Here is a 17031-nt window from a genome sequence, read left to right as displayed (position 1 = left end):
AATACGTAGTAGGGAGTACGCATGACAAGGGTGGAAAATATAAATATCATATTTCAATATACATGTCAATATTTTAATCCAACCGGTTAATCAAATACCTGTCAGCTTGCAATTGTAAAAATTGTATTAAACATAAATTGAGCGTAGTTATAGGCAAAGCAGCCAGTCCACACAAACCTCAAACAGAGATAGAAGCACTTTTATGTGAAGTGTGTTTCTTTAAATCCACAAAGCCTATGTATACTGTTTATACCTTTTGAATGGTAGATATTATATATATATATAATTTTGTGTAACTTATAAAAAGATCATCATCATCATCAGCCGGGGTCAATCCACTGCTGGATGAAGGCCTCCCCAAGCTTTCTCCAACTATCTCGGTCTTGTGTCGTTCGCTGCCACGTATTTCCGCCGAACTTTACCAGTTCGTCAATCCAGCGGCTTTTAGGGCGACCCTGTGGCCGTTTCGTAACCCTTGGGTACCACTGGATGACGGCATTTGTCCAGCGGCCGTCCTTTCGGCGAGCAATGTGTCCCGCCCATCTCCATTTCAGCTGTTTGGCAACGTCTATTACATCGCGTACTCTTGTCTGCTTCCTAACCCATTCGTTCCTCTTACGGTCCTTTCGCGTGATGCCCAACATGCACCTCTCCATGCCTCGCTGTGTGACTTTTAGCCTTTGGACATCTCTCGTGTTGAGGGTCCACGTCTTGCAGCCATTTGTGAGCACGGGTAGCACACATTGGTTGAATACCCTACGCTTAAGACATAATGGTATTTCACTCTTGAAGATAATATTCAGACGTCCGAAAGCACTCCATCCCCAGCTTTGTTCTTCGAGCAATTTCATCGTGCATGCTTCCGTCTATGGACACCTGCTGTCCGAGATAGACGTAGCTGCTGACTTGCTCGAGTTGGGTGCCAGAAATACAGATAATCGCAGGGTCAGAAAAACAGTTCCTCATCACTTTTGTCTTTGAGACATTTATCTTTAGACCGACCGTTTGACTGACATCCGCGAGTTCTTGCATTCTACCTTGGAGGTCTTTCGGGTCTTAGGATAAAAAGATAAAAGCATAAAATTTATGTCCTTAATCCAAGTATTATGGGAAATTCTGAAAAAAATTCGAAAAACTTGTAAATTATTCATTAATAGTTAGCTGCATGGCACTAATTTTTACATGAAAAATCTATATATTATATTATATATTATAATAAAACGAAAAACAAATAATGTTTATTAATTGAATGTCGAAAAACACACCTAAGGCATAAAGCCCACCAACGCGGCGCTCGGTGCGCTCTCTACGAAGTAGGCCCCCTCCCACCCGCACATTACCCTTCACCAATGTAATAAGGGGCTCAAGGAGCACAAAATAATTAATATTATCAGCGTCTCTCATAACAAAGCAATAAAAAATATTATGAAATTTCTCGGGGCTTGTAATTAATATTCACGATGACATCATTATACCAGCAAAATATCGGACACGCAAGAACTAAACAAAGAGGTCACTGTTATTAAATAATGGCTTCTCGCCCGTCTATCAACGACGCTTTCTTCCGAATGGACTACGTTGTATTTTTGTTCATTCGTATCGCTGAGAAGCCAAAAAATGATGAATCATGGGGCAGGCGGGCACAATGCGTCGTCAAATCCAGTGTGCGCTGGCGTATTTGATTACGTTGTATTTTCGATGATTTACGCGCCACTTGTGAAATTTTTCGCGAGAGCCCCACTTGCTGCGTTAAGTGGGTTTTACGCCTTACAGTCACTTTTTTAAATAATTAGGTAAGTACATAATATCATTATGTGGTTGCTTTTTGCATATTTTTAGAACGCATTTATATGACATTTTTGTATGACAGCAGCTTGGTTGCTTTATGCAGATCAAAAATGTCATATTCTGCGATTTGCAAAATCTTTAAAACGCATTTATATGAGATTTTTGTATGACAGCAGCTTGGCTGATTTGTGCAGAATGTAAAACAAACGTGTGAGATTATGGAAATCACAAAAACTCATTTTTTCAACATTGTGGCCTGGCTGCTTTGTGTATGACTACGCTCAATTGTACTCCATGTAATATTTATGATAACATGTTGTTAAGAGAGCACTGACAAATATATGAGATGATATCACACTAGGTTCAACTTTTTTCGTAATATAAATATGTTTCTAATGTTTATCAAAATTACGTATTTTCATGAATCTAACATTCATGACTAAAAACATAAAATGACATCATTGATAAATTTGGTGGAAACCGTCTGACGACATCTTTACTCATGATATGGACCTTCAGAGAGTCGGGGATGTATTCACAGATTTTAGTTTTAACGAGAAAAGGATGTTAGCCAGTTGCTCAAAGTATTACACTGAAACACATATTTAAAACCAATAAATGAAGTTTCCATAACTGGAATACGAATTCAGCGCATCTACTCTATACACAAGGCTGCTATTGGCAGTTATCGAGGGTAATTTACCATATTTATGTATTGAGGCTGTTAATTGTTACAATAAGTTAACCGTCTTAACTGTTAAATAGTGCGATGTTTTAACAGCACCTCTTTCAGCTGTGTTAATTTTTTTCATGACCCCACGATGGCCGCACGGCTTTAGCGTCAGCCTATAGCGTCATGGATTCCAGGTTCGAATCCTGGGTCTTACGAGTACACATATTGTTTTTCAATTTATGTATGATTCAGAGTATAGACCTAATAGGTTGAGCAAGTGGGTGACATCCATTTCTCGTAAAAACAAAATCTGTTAATACAAAACCTCCACTCTGTGGAAGCCCATAGGATCCTATTAAGATCGGTCATGGTAGTGCAGATAGCTACCTTAATTTAAAATAGTACTTAAAACCTTTAAAATAATAATCTTTCAAAATAGTACTAAGAACTCGATAAATAACCACACTTAGGCGCGTAAGTCCCTAAGCTATACGCTTATCCTTAGAAGGCCAATATCGGCAACTCAGATTGGGGCGACTGTAGTATCTATACATAATAATACGGGTTACATGTAAGTTGTACGTATGCAGTTCATCGTGGGACATTTATTCGTGTGCCACAGTACGTGAAACATGAGTTAGTATAACATTTTATCAAATGACGAGTCAAACGACGAAGAACATTTCACCGTGGAATACATTTGTACGTATCTTACAAAATGTGGCGATAGTTTGCAAATAGTACTGTTCCAATTAGATTAACCCTAACCTAACCTAGCCTAACCTAGTAAAGACATCTCCACATGTTGTAGCATACGTACAAATATACTCAACGGTGAAATTTTCAACGAAGAACTCGTCATTTGATTAAATGTTACACGAAGTCATGTTTCACGTACTGCGGCGCACGAATAAGTGTCCTGCGGTGAACTGTTTACGTACAAATTTACGAATACGAATAATACGTCATATAATAGCATGTAGTAAAACTGAGGCCCAGAATGAAACCGCTTAAAATACAGTCAAGATACACCTAACTAAGTCGAACTAAATTAGCAAGTATGGTGTTTATTGCCAAGTTTATTAATAATATATGGTCCTGCATCGTGTAATTTGTCGTAGAACTTAAAAATAATCTGCACAAGGATCGGTCATGGTCGGAAAAAAACTTTTAAAGCGAGATATACACATTTGTCAGTTTAGACGGCTAACTTATTATAACAATTTCATTACAATACCTCAATACCCACATAATATTTATATAATTTTGAAAACACTTTCTGAGAGAATATATTATAACCAATAGAAATATCTTTTTTGAAAAAAAGTAAGCCAACCCGACGGGGAATCGAACCCCGTATCTCCCAGGTTTACGCCCTGATCCGTGCATTACAACTATTCTATGAGGTGACATACTAATTGCGACAAATTTTAACTATTGGTCAATTTTAATACCTACTCATCAGTGCTTTTCCAAATCAAGCTACTATGGCAATCGATTTTTGTTTCTTAAATCAAAGTAGGTAACTATTTACTATTACTTTGATTACTAACCGACGTCGTGGAATTTCTCCAATATTTTTTAGATGTAACTACTTGCACTTGCTAATAATTTATAATTGACTATTTCTTTTATTCAACGAATAATGGTAATGCACGGATCAGGGCGTAAGCCTGGGAGATACGGGGTTCGATTCCCCGTCGGGTTGGCTTACTTTTTTTCAAAAAAGATTTTTTCTATTGGTTATAATATATTCTCTCAGAAAGTGTTTTTCAAAATTATATATGTTCAATAATCAGAATGATATATTCTTAAATCTTGTGAATTATTCGTTGAATAAAAGAAATAGTTAATTATACATACATAATAATATGTAAAACTAATCTCGATAGCCGCCGATAGTAGGCTCGTGTATAGAGTAGATGCGCTGGACCCACAAAAAGATAAGGCGATCGTCCACGTTTTTGATAATTTTGTTAGTACAAAATATAATATTTCTTTGGTTAATGACAAAGCTGGTCGCCTTTTCAATGGTGGATTTTGAATAATCTCAGATAATTTTTTTTTAGTTATTTTTTGTCTCAAATTGTGACATAAAATTCATCAGTCAATTCTGAAGAGGTTCGCGCGCTGAATATAAAATTTGATTTCACAATTCAAAATTTTAAGATATTATTTTATTTAGTGGCTGGCTGAAAATGAAAACGTCGCGCCTAACACAGTGGCAGCCGAAAATATTAAAAAAGGGACGTTTAGATTTATGTATTCGTTGGCGAAGTAACGACCTGACACAACCGAAAAACTGGCTCAACTTATGTCTTAAGCCAGGGGTCGGCAAACTCTTGGACGAAAAGAGCCAAATATGAGTAGAAGAACGGTTAAAAAAAAATTTGAGAACCATACATATATTTTTATAAATATGATATAGGCATTTAAGTGAATTAATTACATGTAATAATTGTTTATTTATTAGTGATTATATGTGAAGAAGATTTTCCGAATAAAACTAACGAAATTTATATATTTTTTTTATTGTTGAAATTATAAATAATATAATTTTTACAGAATATGAATTATACTTAATTTTCACGCATTCCTTAAAACTAATATGAACAATGACATAACTTGCATTTCTTTTGTGACTTTCTGTATGTTTGGTATGTAACTTGTAGTTTTTAATTTCAGGCACGACTCCAAATTCTCATCGGTTATTTGGCTTCTCTAAATGCTATTTATATTGTTCATGTTTGAAAATGATTGTTCATATACATATTATGTAGACTCGAATATGCGTTCGGAAAGCTATTCCATGTATTAAGAATCGTAGTTTCTACCTTATAATAAATGTAGATCTTTTAGAGCGCTCCACTTGTTATGTGAAATTCAATTGCATTTGTCTCTCTCCACATCCTCAATTTTGGTGGCAAGACCTACAAATTTGGAGCTCCATAATAATACTTTGCTTGTTAAATCCACCAATACAATTGTATTTCAAAAGTGCTCGTTTCAATATCAATTGGAGAAAAAATAATTTGTCGACTTTTTTAATGGGCGGGTTTAAAACAACAGTAATCATACCTTTTGGCATCAACCATCACGGAGGAAAAATTAGGCTCGCGGTAATGTCATTATATAATATAATAAGTGTACAAATAATGACACAATGAAAATTGTGATTTTAGCAAAAGGTTTTGTAAAAATTGTGAATTTGGAATTTGGCAAAGAGCCGCACGCCAATATCTAAAGAGTCACATGTGGCTCGCGAGCCGCGGTTTGCCGACCCCTGTCTTAAGCAAATGATCTTAAAAAGTGAAAGAAAATATTATGAATTCTTTTACCCACGATGAGAGAAAAATTTCCAGTAGAACTCTTCTAACATACCTAATAAATATCTTACAAAGTATGAATGCTTTTATTTTATTATTAATAATTATTTCATTTAATTGTTGTTATGTTTTTGGCAACGGAAATCTTTAGCGACGGGCCCCGATCCCTCATGTCGTCCAGTAGAAGGTGTATGTCAGTAATAAGTAATAAGACTCATGGCTGTTAATTTTCAGATATGTTTATTTGTCAATTATTCTCAATTTACAATTACATGGTGTATAAATAAAAAGGAAAGAACTCAGGAGAGTTCGATCCGCAGTGAAACAACAGGATGAGCAGAGCTGAGTTAAGTTTTAACAAGTTTAATAGTCCGAGTTGAATGATATTATAATCATTTACAATAGTATAAATATGAAATAGTAAGTAAGTAATATTAGTGACGTTAGTTAATGTACAAGGATTTATATATGTGTCGTAAGTAACACAGTTAGATAGGGTGGATAAATTGGGGTTGATCGATAAAATAATATTGAGAAGGTACATTGCAATGGTCGATATCACACCGATCGAGTGTTCTTAACAATGGTATATAATAAGTAACTTAAGGTATCGATGAATCAAACAAAAGACAATCTATTGTCATTGGGGAGATATCATAGGGGAGTTACAGATGCATAACATTATGACACAAACTTAAATACGTAAGTAAGAGGATTATTTTATTTGATAGAACAACTTACTTACTCAGGTCAGTGTTTATTATTTGTGAAAGACTATTATTCATTGCAAGGCATTACACATCAATTAAAAATTAAAATGAATCATTTTTCGGTCATTAGTTTCATGCTAAGGTGGATAATATAATGAAAGCCTCTCGTATATAGAGAGCATTTAAGAGTACTTAGTTTTTATTTTTTACTGGACCTAGCTGATGATTAAATGATGCACATTTTCTTATAAATATTTTATCTATCCACTGCTTGATAAGACCCCTTCAAGGTGATTCCATCACTCTCACTGCTGTGCATTGCAATGTTATATACTTCAGATCATTTACAATTAAAATACTGGTGGCGCTTTTAGCAGTCGACTGTAATTTGAGGGTAATGCTAGATTGGTGGATTGGATCTAGGGGGGGGGGGGGGGTTACACAGGATGCCAGACACTGACATTTATGTTGAGAGGGCTGGCGCGCGCTGGGGCTGGTTCAGTGTTCACGCACTCACGCACTGGTAAACGGACGGTACATTTTTGATGGATGATATATGAGGTTGATGAATGATGATGACAAGTCTAAGATGGATAATATAGACGCGACGTTCACTCAAACCGTAACAGATTTAGTGCAACAAAGGTCGGGCAGATACGTTTTGAGTCACTCGGTAGTTAACGATGGCTAAGCTATTAACAAGCTTGCAATACGTCCGCTTTCTGGATATCACTTGAGCTAACTGAATGTTATTCAATCACGGTCGCCTTATGACCGTCGTCTGGTCTTGTGAAAATAATAAACAAGGAATTTGGTAGTAGGTGGGAAGGAAGGATTGAGGGCTAGCATATTTGGCTCAACCAAAAAATGTATTATTATCGAAAGAAACGTTTCAATTTATTACATAATATTTTATTCGGTTGTTAACTTTTCTCTGTGTGTACACAGCTTAACGGGATTGTTTTGTTGAAAGGTAATACATAATTTACACTGTCCTTATGTCTATTGTATCATATTTTTTGTACTTGATATATTGTGCCCTTAAATAAACGGATTATTCACGTAGTATTATAAAATAATACATTTACAACCCTGTTTCTTTCAACACAGTTTTTCTTTTGGAAAATTTACGCACGAAACATATTCTTTTGGGTAAAGTAACATATTAGAAAAATAATAACCCGAAAAACTCTTTTGTCAAAGAAACCTGTATTTTTACTTACACATAATTCTTATTTTACCATTACATTAATCATTACCATTATCAGACTCGATGAACTCGATATTGACGTACGAGTAGTTTGTAAAGCTAATTCGAGGCCTATTTTTGAGTGCTTAAAGTCAAACAACGTTATCTATAAAAAAAAATATAGTGCGTAGCATTCTTAAATATACGTCGTTTATCTGGTGTCCTTATGAGGTGTCCTATAAGCTTATTTTAGAACGCGTCCAGAAGAAATTTCTTCGATGTCTTTATTATTAAGACGTAACTATTTTCCTTTCGATAATTCGTCAAATAATTATTTTCCGACTGCCTTTCTACAAGGTATGCTTACTTTTCACTCTCTTGAATTTCATAGGTTTCTTATGCTCTTGAAACACTTTTGCCTGTTATCGCGAGGGATGGTTTCCAATCCTGGTGTCCTAAGGAATTTGATTTTACATGCACCTGTCAATTACCTACGTGGTCGCAGCCATGATTTATTCTGGATCGGAACTGTTTCCTCGTGTCAAACCTATCGGACACCATTAGCGAGGGGTGCAAGATTAGTAAATGCGCTCCCTAAAGATAAAGACATTCTCAATGATGTACTTTGCATTTTGTTTTCAAAAATTTTATTTTTCTGTATTAAATTGTACTTGTTATGATTTTAATGAACATAATGAATGTATGTTATGATTTATTTAATTTTACAACGTTTTTCTTAGCTCGTATTCTTATTTGTCCGGTGGCTTTTTGTCCGGTACAAATCTTGCAATCAATTTTTAACTAACTTTCCGACTTGCTAGACATTTGACAGTAGAATTGAATTCATTTTCAGTTAATTTTGTTTTGTATGAAAAGTTATTTCGACACCATTATTGGTTGTTAGGGGTCTGCGGTCCTAGCAACTAAATTATTATTTTATACGGGCATTACTATGGAAATCAATATGACATGTCAAGTACATTTTTTTTGATCGTTTAAGCTAGTCAAGTCAAGTTCTTTTTCTCTTGTAATTATTTTATTATTGTTAGTATAATTATATTTTTTTCTATATTCTCTTCTTTTATTTTGTGAGGGTAATATTTGTTATAATGTAAATCTCATGATGTGTACGTCTTGAATTTAGATTTGTTATGTCCACAATGTTTTTGTTTTTTTAAATAAAGAAATGATATCCAAACAACTTGACGTCAATCTTTTCTAGTTTCTTCTTAAATCGTCAGTAAAATTTAACGTTAACTACATAAAGTTACCTTTGTTTTCATATTTTTTTAAAACCATACAACCACTACAAGCAAGATAAATGTACAATACACAAAAATAATTATAAAATATGAACATTAGGTTTTAAATAAACATCTCCTTTGTTGAGTTACAAAAACTTAAAAAAAAAATTTGGCTCTCCCGTAACGTTGGAATTTTGTAGATAGTGTTGTTTGACAGTAAGACTCGTTTTGTGCTTTGCGTTTCCAATGTCAATTAAATTGACGGCGGTAACTAGGTATGACATGCACTCTAATATGTCCACGAGGCCAAGCTAACGCATCGGTTTATAATATCGTGGGTCTCTGGTTATTTTTAAGTTTATAGTTTACTTTACATTTTTACTATGATGGCCGAGCAGTAGCGTGGCGGGTTATAATATCGTGGGTCTGTTTTCCGGTGAATTTCGGGAATGGAAAAAAAAATACACGTTGTTTTTTCACTGTGTAACACTATTGAAGAAACGATGAAAAATATCTACGATGGCTGAGCGGTTACGCGTTCGCTTATAATGTCAAAGATCCCGGGCTTAAATTCCGGGTCAGGCAAAATGCTCATAATGATTTTCAATTTGTGTTTGGAGTTTGGACATGGTCAAAAAAAATCTATGACAATATTGGTCGCAGAACCGAACCGGCATGGAGCGCATTTAGTCGCCTGAATAATAATATATTCAATGGTGACATCTAATTGTATCTTAAGCGCTCAGTGCTACCAATGCTCATGTTTTATTTTTATTTTTTAGAATTATTAATAACCATGGTCTTGCTTTTTTGTACAAGGTGGTTGTTAGTAATTTTGAGCAATCACCAACACCCAGGCTTTGAGAAAAACACATAAATATTGTGCCCTGACTGGGAATCGAACCCAGAACTCTCGGGTGGAAGGCAAGCGCCTTACGCACTGCACCACGAGAGCCGCCACCAATGCTCAAGTTAGAGTAATAAAAATTTCGTAGAAAGGTGCGTGTTGGGTATTAACAACGAAGCTATAAAAGAAGCCAATACATAACAAAATTAAAAAGTATATACAGTTGTAGACCAAAAATAATTAAAATATGGACAATAAATAATTGTAATATAGTAACCACGTTTATTAATCAAGCATTGCTCTATAGCCCAAATAGGACTTCAGTTAAATTATTTATTATTATGTAAAAAAAGAATTTCCAAAACCTTCTGAAACATTACACAGCAACCTACTGAATTAGGAGTAAGGTATGATTAATCACAAAAGTCTGTTCAAAGTTATAAAGGAAGAATTAACATTAATTGTAAGAAACAAGCGAAAAATTATCATTAATAAGAGTAATAATTCTTTGCTCTTGTTTCATTTAAAAAACACTAATTGTCTAACTTTGAAATGATATAATCAGGCACGCGCTGAATGGGGGTGTCAGTAGTGTACAGTACCCAGTCGGCATTTTTTTAAAACAATTTTATTATTAGGAAAAAAAAAATATAGAAAAAATAGGACAAGTCGGAATCAAACCTTACCTATATATTATTACTGTTTGTATGGGTTCTTTATCCCGTGTGCTACTGAGCTGACTATGATTCAGGAGAATTGCATCTCATAATATATGCAAATCGATGTACATACCCACTAAGTTAATAACACTATTTATAGATGTTATATTATCACGTATTATTAACGCATGTAAAGACTCTGTAGAGAAATGTCAAAGAAATAGGCATGCAGAAATCTGTACACAAGGTACTACAAAAAGGGAATGGGACAACTGGACGCCAGGACAATTGGACGCCGCACTGTCGTAGACACGTAAACAGAACGTAAACGATGAATTTTAATCAGTTTTTATCTACTACTTAGTAGTTTTAATTAATTTTACTCTTAACATAATATTTTTTTATTGCGGATTAAGAATTACCATGCCTAAGGCTTTATTTAAAAATAAAAAAAACTCTTTTTTTGTTGGAACTTAAACATATCCACGATTAAACCATTATTTAGGTGTGCATATTTAAATTCTCACCAACTATTAAATCATAATATAATAATTTAAATACAAATAATAATATAAAATATTTTTTTTAAAAGTACCTATATATACATTTTTCTTTCGACAATGTCCGATCCAAATAGGATCATATGGGCCTCCACAGAGTAGAGGTTTGTATTGACAGATTTTTTTTACGAGAAATGGATGTCAGCTACTTGATCAACCTACTAGGTCCATACCCTGACACACACAAATTGAAAAAAAATAAGTTTACTTGCCAGACCCAGGATTCGAACCTGGAACCTTTCGTTGGATCTTAAACATATCCACGATTAAACCATTATTTAAGTGTGCATATTTAAATTCTCACCAACTATTAAATCATAATATAATAATTTAAATATAACTAATAATATTAAATATTTTTTTTAAAGTACCTATATGTACATAACGTCTATTTAATTTCGAATTTCGTGGCATCCAGTTGTTCCGGCGCCAAATCGTCCTAGACCTTACAAAAAACTACGGTGAGAGACAAAGAACACATGAAATCGTTCATGCCAGGATCTGATGCGAAGCTCTCTGCAAGGAAAAGGCTTGCAATCTCTTTATTTCACTAATTTTTCACGTCTAAAGATCTCTTTAAATCTTCAACATTGTATTGCTGTTTTTTTGTTACTATAACAGATACCCTCAGGCAGTACCAATACAGTTTATCATGTAACCTTTATTTCAAAAAGTGAGTTTAAAATCGAAGGACGACGTGGAAATTCACCTAAAGGTTAAGGGCGGACGTGCTCAGCGTGGGTCAAAATGGAGCTTTTTTCTATTTTTAAAGCACGATCCTGGACATACCTTAAACGTTATAGATAATCTATTTATATAATTTTGAAGCCTTATTATCCTTTATATTTATTTTAAACATTTAATGACTGCATAAAGTAACTAACGGATTTTTTTTTCAAACACGCGCGTTAACATCATTTTACTCCCTAATTCAATTATAGAGAAGAAGCATTACTGAATTTTCTTACAAACATAGAATAAAGCACTTGGCACCCATGTACATAACCATACTTACATACATTCATATTTAATTCTTCATATACTGATATTTATTTCTATCTCTATAGGTAATAAATACTTATAGTCAAATTTAAGTACTTCAAAACCGATATCGCAATATTTTTGAATACCAAAATACCAGTGTAATTAAAAATCAGACAATACCGATATATTTGGTATTGTTAGTTTAAACAAAATGTATTAATTATTAACATAACAGGTATATAAGTAATATAATTGTAATTTTTGTTAGCTTACGCGGTGTATAGTTTAGTTCCGTTGCCTTTCGATGTTCTTGGTGAATAGAAATGACACGTGAAGGTTTGCGAAATACATTTGCATTTTAGGCAGTTACCTCCTTAATTTTAAATGTATTCTAATGTTTTGCCGGTCGCCTGCGGGTCTTAGAAGTTATCAGCAATGTTCCCTGTAAGGTGTGCGCGTGTAAATGTGTCCGCACACTTGTTTTCATCCACCGCACAGTCCTCACACAAAAATATTGTAAAAGAAAGTTTCCTTTGCCAGATTTTAGTAATCACTACTGGTGTGTTCAGTGTACGTAACAAACATTTCAAGTGAACAATACGATTAGTTGCACAGTTACATATATATTACAATAATTATACTTATTAATGTAGAAATAATTATTACAGAAAACTTATCCCCAAAAATGTCAAAATAGAGTGGATGTGATATTTATTTTCAAACGCGATTATTAAAAAGAAATCCTGCGATAAATTTTAATTGGAATGGCTCTCTGAAATCGTCGAAACGGAAATGCCATCTTCCATGCATTCGCAAAATTTAAGAATTGGTGATATTTGTTCATTCGGAAACAGATTATTGGGTCAAATGCATCATATGCTTCGCAGCAAATATGGAAGGAGAATTCACGTCTGGAAAGAAGTGGATTGAATGAAGGATGTATCTTTTAAAAATGCATTTACCTAAGTCAAAAAATACACGGGGATGCTATTACGAAATTGAAAAATTTGAAAAGAGGTGGACTCTAATGACTCTAGGAATAATGACGGAAACACTCAAAGGTCGTAAGAATAGGATTGAGATCGCCAAGCGCATGAAATCCAGTTGCGATCTAGTCAAAGTATTAATTGATAATGTTGATTGATAATTGGCTATAAAAATAAAAATTCTTCTATACTTTCAGTACAAGATATTCATAATCATGTATCTAACACAGAAATTCCCGAAAGCTGGCGAAATAAAAATTATGCGTTCGAATTTGTCGAATGCAGTCATTAAAAAAGAATTTTATGACGAATTACGGAAGTCTCGGTTTCATACATTCATTGTTGATGAAAGTACGGATATATCTGTGCAAAAGCTAATTTTGTACGATAATAACGAAATTAAATGAATAAATACATTAAAAATATTAGTTTTAATGAAACATTGTATGTGAGTGTTTGTGTGCGGGGGGGATGTATATTTACCGCACTTGGTGACGACTGACTGTTCAGATGCGTTGATGATCCGCAAACACAATAGAAAAATTAGAGGGAACGTTGGTTCTCAGGTGTATTTTGAGACGTAGGTATCTGAAATCGCAGTGAAATACTATTCGTTTGTATATTCATTAGTAAACTCAGTCCTATTGGTGAATATTTCATGATGTATGTGCCTAATTTTTCAATATTTATCTACTATAACAATAATGGAGATATATAATTTTGGTGAACAAAAAAGTGAGCAACATTGCGTTTGGTTTTACTTCTGACGAGATACGAGTAGTAAAGTTATTGCTAAGTGTAAAAAGTACAATAAACTAATAAAAAAGGTGGAATTAGGTGAGCAAGGGGGAATTTGAGCCTACTAAGGAAATTGTTGAAAAAAAGTAACAAAATGTTCTAATCGTTTATTAATAAAACTTGAAATGAGTCCTTTGGTTACATAGTAATAATATTACTGCAACTTCCACTCAAAAATTCTATAATTAAGGTACAAAAAAAACGTTTTCCCAAAAAACACATTTGGCTCCAATTACCCCACATGTAGGGTAATGAGAGCCAAAAATTTACCAATTATGTAATGGGAGCTTCATATTTTAATATGCTTACAAACACTTATACACATTATAACAGACATAGGTACAATACAATGTTAAATATTTACTAATGTAATTCAACAAAAATATGCTCTAGTACTAAAAATATCAAAAAAATCAACACGTCATTTTATGAAACTAAGAAAAAAACACAAATATAATCTTTCTGGTTTCGGAGGGCATTTTCCAACGAAGTCACCGTCCAACCAGCCTTGAAAGTCGTCAGCTTTCTATTTCTGGGCATCTGGAACAATTAAAATCTTTTCTACTAGTAAAAGAGGTGTGAAATTTATATAGGGGTAATGGGAGCCACCTAGGCTCCAATTACCCGAATATCAACCACTTTGAAGGTTGATAAATAACGCAACCAAACCATTTTAAACCTTGATTCTGAAACTACCAAACAAAAATACATGTATCTGGATATACAATGGACACAAAATATGATAAAATAAGTAAAATTTAAGTACTTACGTTTATGTTTATGTATTGTAAATTGATATAAGCACCTAGACCCAAAACACACTTCCACTCGCCACGCGCGTGCACGTGCCACTAAGCAGCCGACAGCGATCGACGGGCTTAGCCGACGATTGACAAAGATGTTTTGGTTATTTCCGAGTCATTTTAGTGTTAGATAGTACCTGTTTTACAGTCGCTCCCATTACCCGCAAGCTCCCATTACCGCACGCTCCCCTACTACTGGTTACAGACATATTATTATTTAAGAACATTTCATAATATAAATTGATTGAAAGATCATTTGAAGAAGAAAGTGCCAATAGTTCAACTAATAATAATATTTTAAATATATTTATATATATAATATTCTGTTTATTGGTGATACTATTTTTTCCCATATATTTCACGAAATACTGGTATTGGTATTTTCATTTGGTATTGAAATCCCTAGTCAAATCTACATGACAGCGCGATTCCACTGTCAAATTTTTGTTTTACCGTTGATCACTAATTTACAATCTTTTATATGCCTTCATTTTAAAATTTTCTGTACCACATTTTATTTCTCATTCATTCAAGAGAATAATGTCTGCGAATCAATGCTACTTTGGCCTGTTAAGACATTTTAAGTCCCGCATACTATTTCGCCGAACTAAAAGCACTCTTTACAAGACACGTGTAAAGCCAGTGCTCACCTACGCATCGGAAACCTGGACATTAACTCTGCGAAATAAACGAGCTCTGAACATCTTTGAAAGAAAAATTCTCCGCCGTATATATGGACCGATCAGGGATGGCTCCAATTGGAGGAGAAGATATAATGCTGAGCTCTACGGGCTGTACAAAGATTGCAGCGCAGTTCAATCAATTAAGATTGGGAGACTGAGATGGCTAGGTCATATGCACCGTATGAATGACAATGAACCGGCAAAGAGACTGGTGTCCAGCATTCCAATAGGACGTAGACGAAGAGTGAGGCCAAAGATTCGCTGGTTGGATGGAGCTGCCAGTGACTACCGTATTCTGGGGGTACCAAATTGGAAAGTGGCCACACTGGATAGGGACAGGTGGAGGGAGTTGTTGGAGGAGGCCAGGACCCACACCGGGTTGTCGCGCCCCTGATGATGATGATGATGATGCCATTTTATTTCTCTACAGTATATTATAATTTTTTAATATTGAATATAGGCTTCATAAATAACAAATCAAATTAATATAGTTTTATAACTTTGATTTCAGTGTCTCCTGGAGTATCCAATACTTCCACTATTCATTAATTTATATTACAATTTGCACTGTTTGTGGCAAATTATACGGTATAGGTTTTAAATATTGTACGAAAAATAATAATCAAAATAAAACCATTATTTAAAAAATAATGAAAATATTAAATAAATGTTTTATAATAAATAGTTTTCGGAATTAGTAGGTACATAAAACAGACATAAAAATTAAATCTGAATCGTGAGAGCCGATCAATATGAAAAAGTACTACAATCATAATAATATTGTGCATTGAATAGATATGATAAAAAGAATTTTCTACACTGAGTCATCGCTCTGATGATGCCGAATGATTCTCGCGTTGTATCGATTAAAAATGTAAAGCATGAGCATCTTGTTGACCTAATTTTAGTTATAGTCACCATAGTGATGTCTACCAGGGCTCGCACCCGTTCGCGCGAACCGATTGTTAAATCAACGAGTAACTACGAATGCTCTATTAGCGGCGATTTTCTTTGATAGAGATGACGCAATCGGTTTGTCAGAAGATTTATAAGGGGCCTAGAAACAGTTGAGATCAGTCATTAAATTATACTTGTTTTACATTAATTTATATCAAAAGTAAATCTTTATTTTTTAATTTAATTTGAAAACGTTATTCTTACAAAATAAATTGTTAATTTTTATATTTCATAAATAAAGTACCTATAGCCTATTTACGAAAAAGAATTAATACAATAAGACAAAATTATTTTTCTTGAATATCAATGTTGCTTATTTATTTGTTCAATTATTACGTTATACGGGATACAAACATTACAGTTTGCACAAAAAATAAATATAGCAGTACATAATAATATATAATATAATATATAAAAGGAAGTTTTTTATTTATTTATTACATACAAACACTTTGGGCTCACGTTGGTCGCTAGTTATAGTATGTTTATAGTATTTATAGAATAGAAACACTTCCGGTTAAGTATTTATTCAGGGTTTACAGAGATTTAATCAATAATAACAGAGAACACTTTAAACGGTAACAGCGCCATCTATGGGTATCTTTTCAAAGTCACGCCGCTAAACATAGGGTTAAATTCTATTCTGTCTACATAGCGCTTGCGGCGTCCAGTCAATAAGCCGCGCCACCGATATCCGCCATAACTTATTCTTATTGACATAAAGTACAGTTACAATAAATTAAAATGTGACTGTGAACATACTACATACTTTAACAAAAGATAATACATGTACTCATATTATTATTATTATTATTGTATAATAA

General features: G+C 33.9%; 1 protein-coding gene across 1 annotated transcript in view; it reads left to right on the top strand.

Annotated features, from left to right (window-relative positions):
- The window catches only part of LOC147070034 (allatostatin-A receptor-like), a 238024-nt gene that overhangs the window by 52306 nt on the left and 168687 nt on the right, over positions 1 to 17031 (top strand). The gene's annotated exons all lie outside the window — the stretch shown is intronic.

Source organism: Rhyacophila brunnea, unplaced genomic scaffold (genome assembly GCF_057557595.1).
Source record: "Rhyacophila brunnea isolate RB1 unplaced genomic scaffold, BYU_Rbru_1.0 scaffold_22, whole genome shotgun sequence".
Lineage (NCBI taxonomy): Eukaryota > Metazoa > Arthropoda > Insecta > Trichoptera > Rhyacophilidae > Rhyacophila > Rhyacophila brunnea.
The sequence above is the reverse complement of the archived record's forward strand: the minus strand, read 5'-3'. Positions and strand labels throughout refer to the sequence as shown.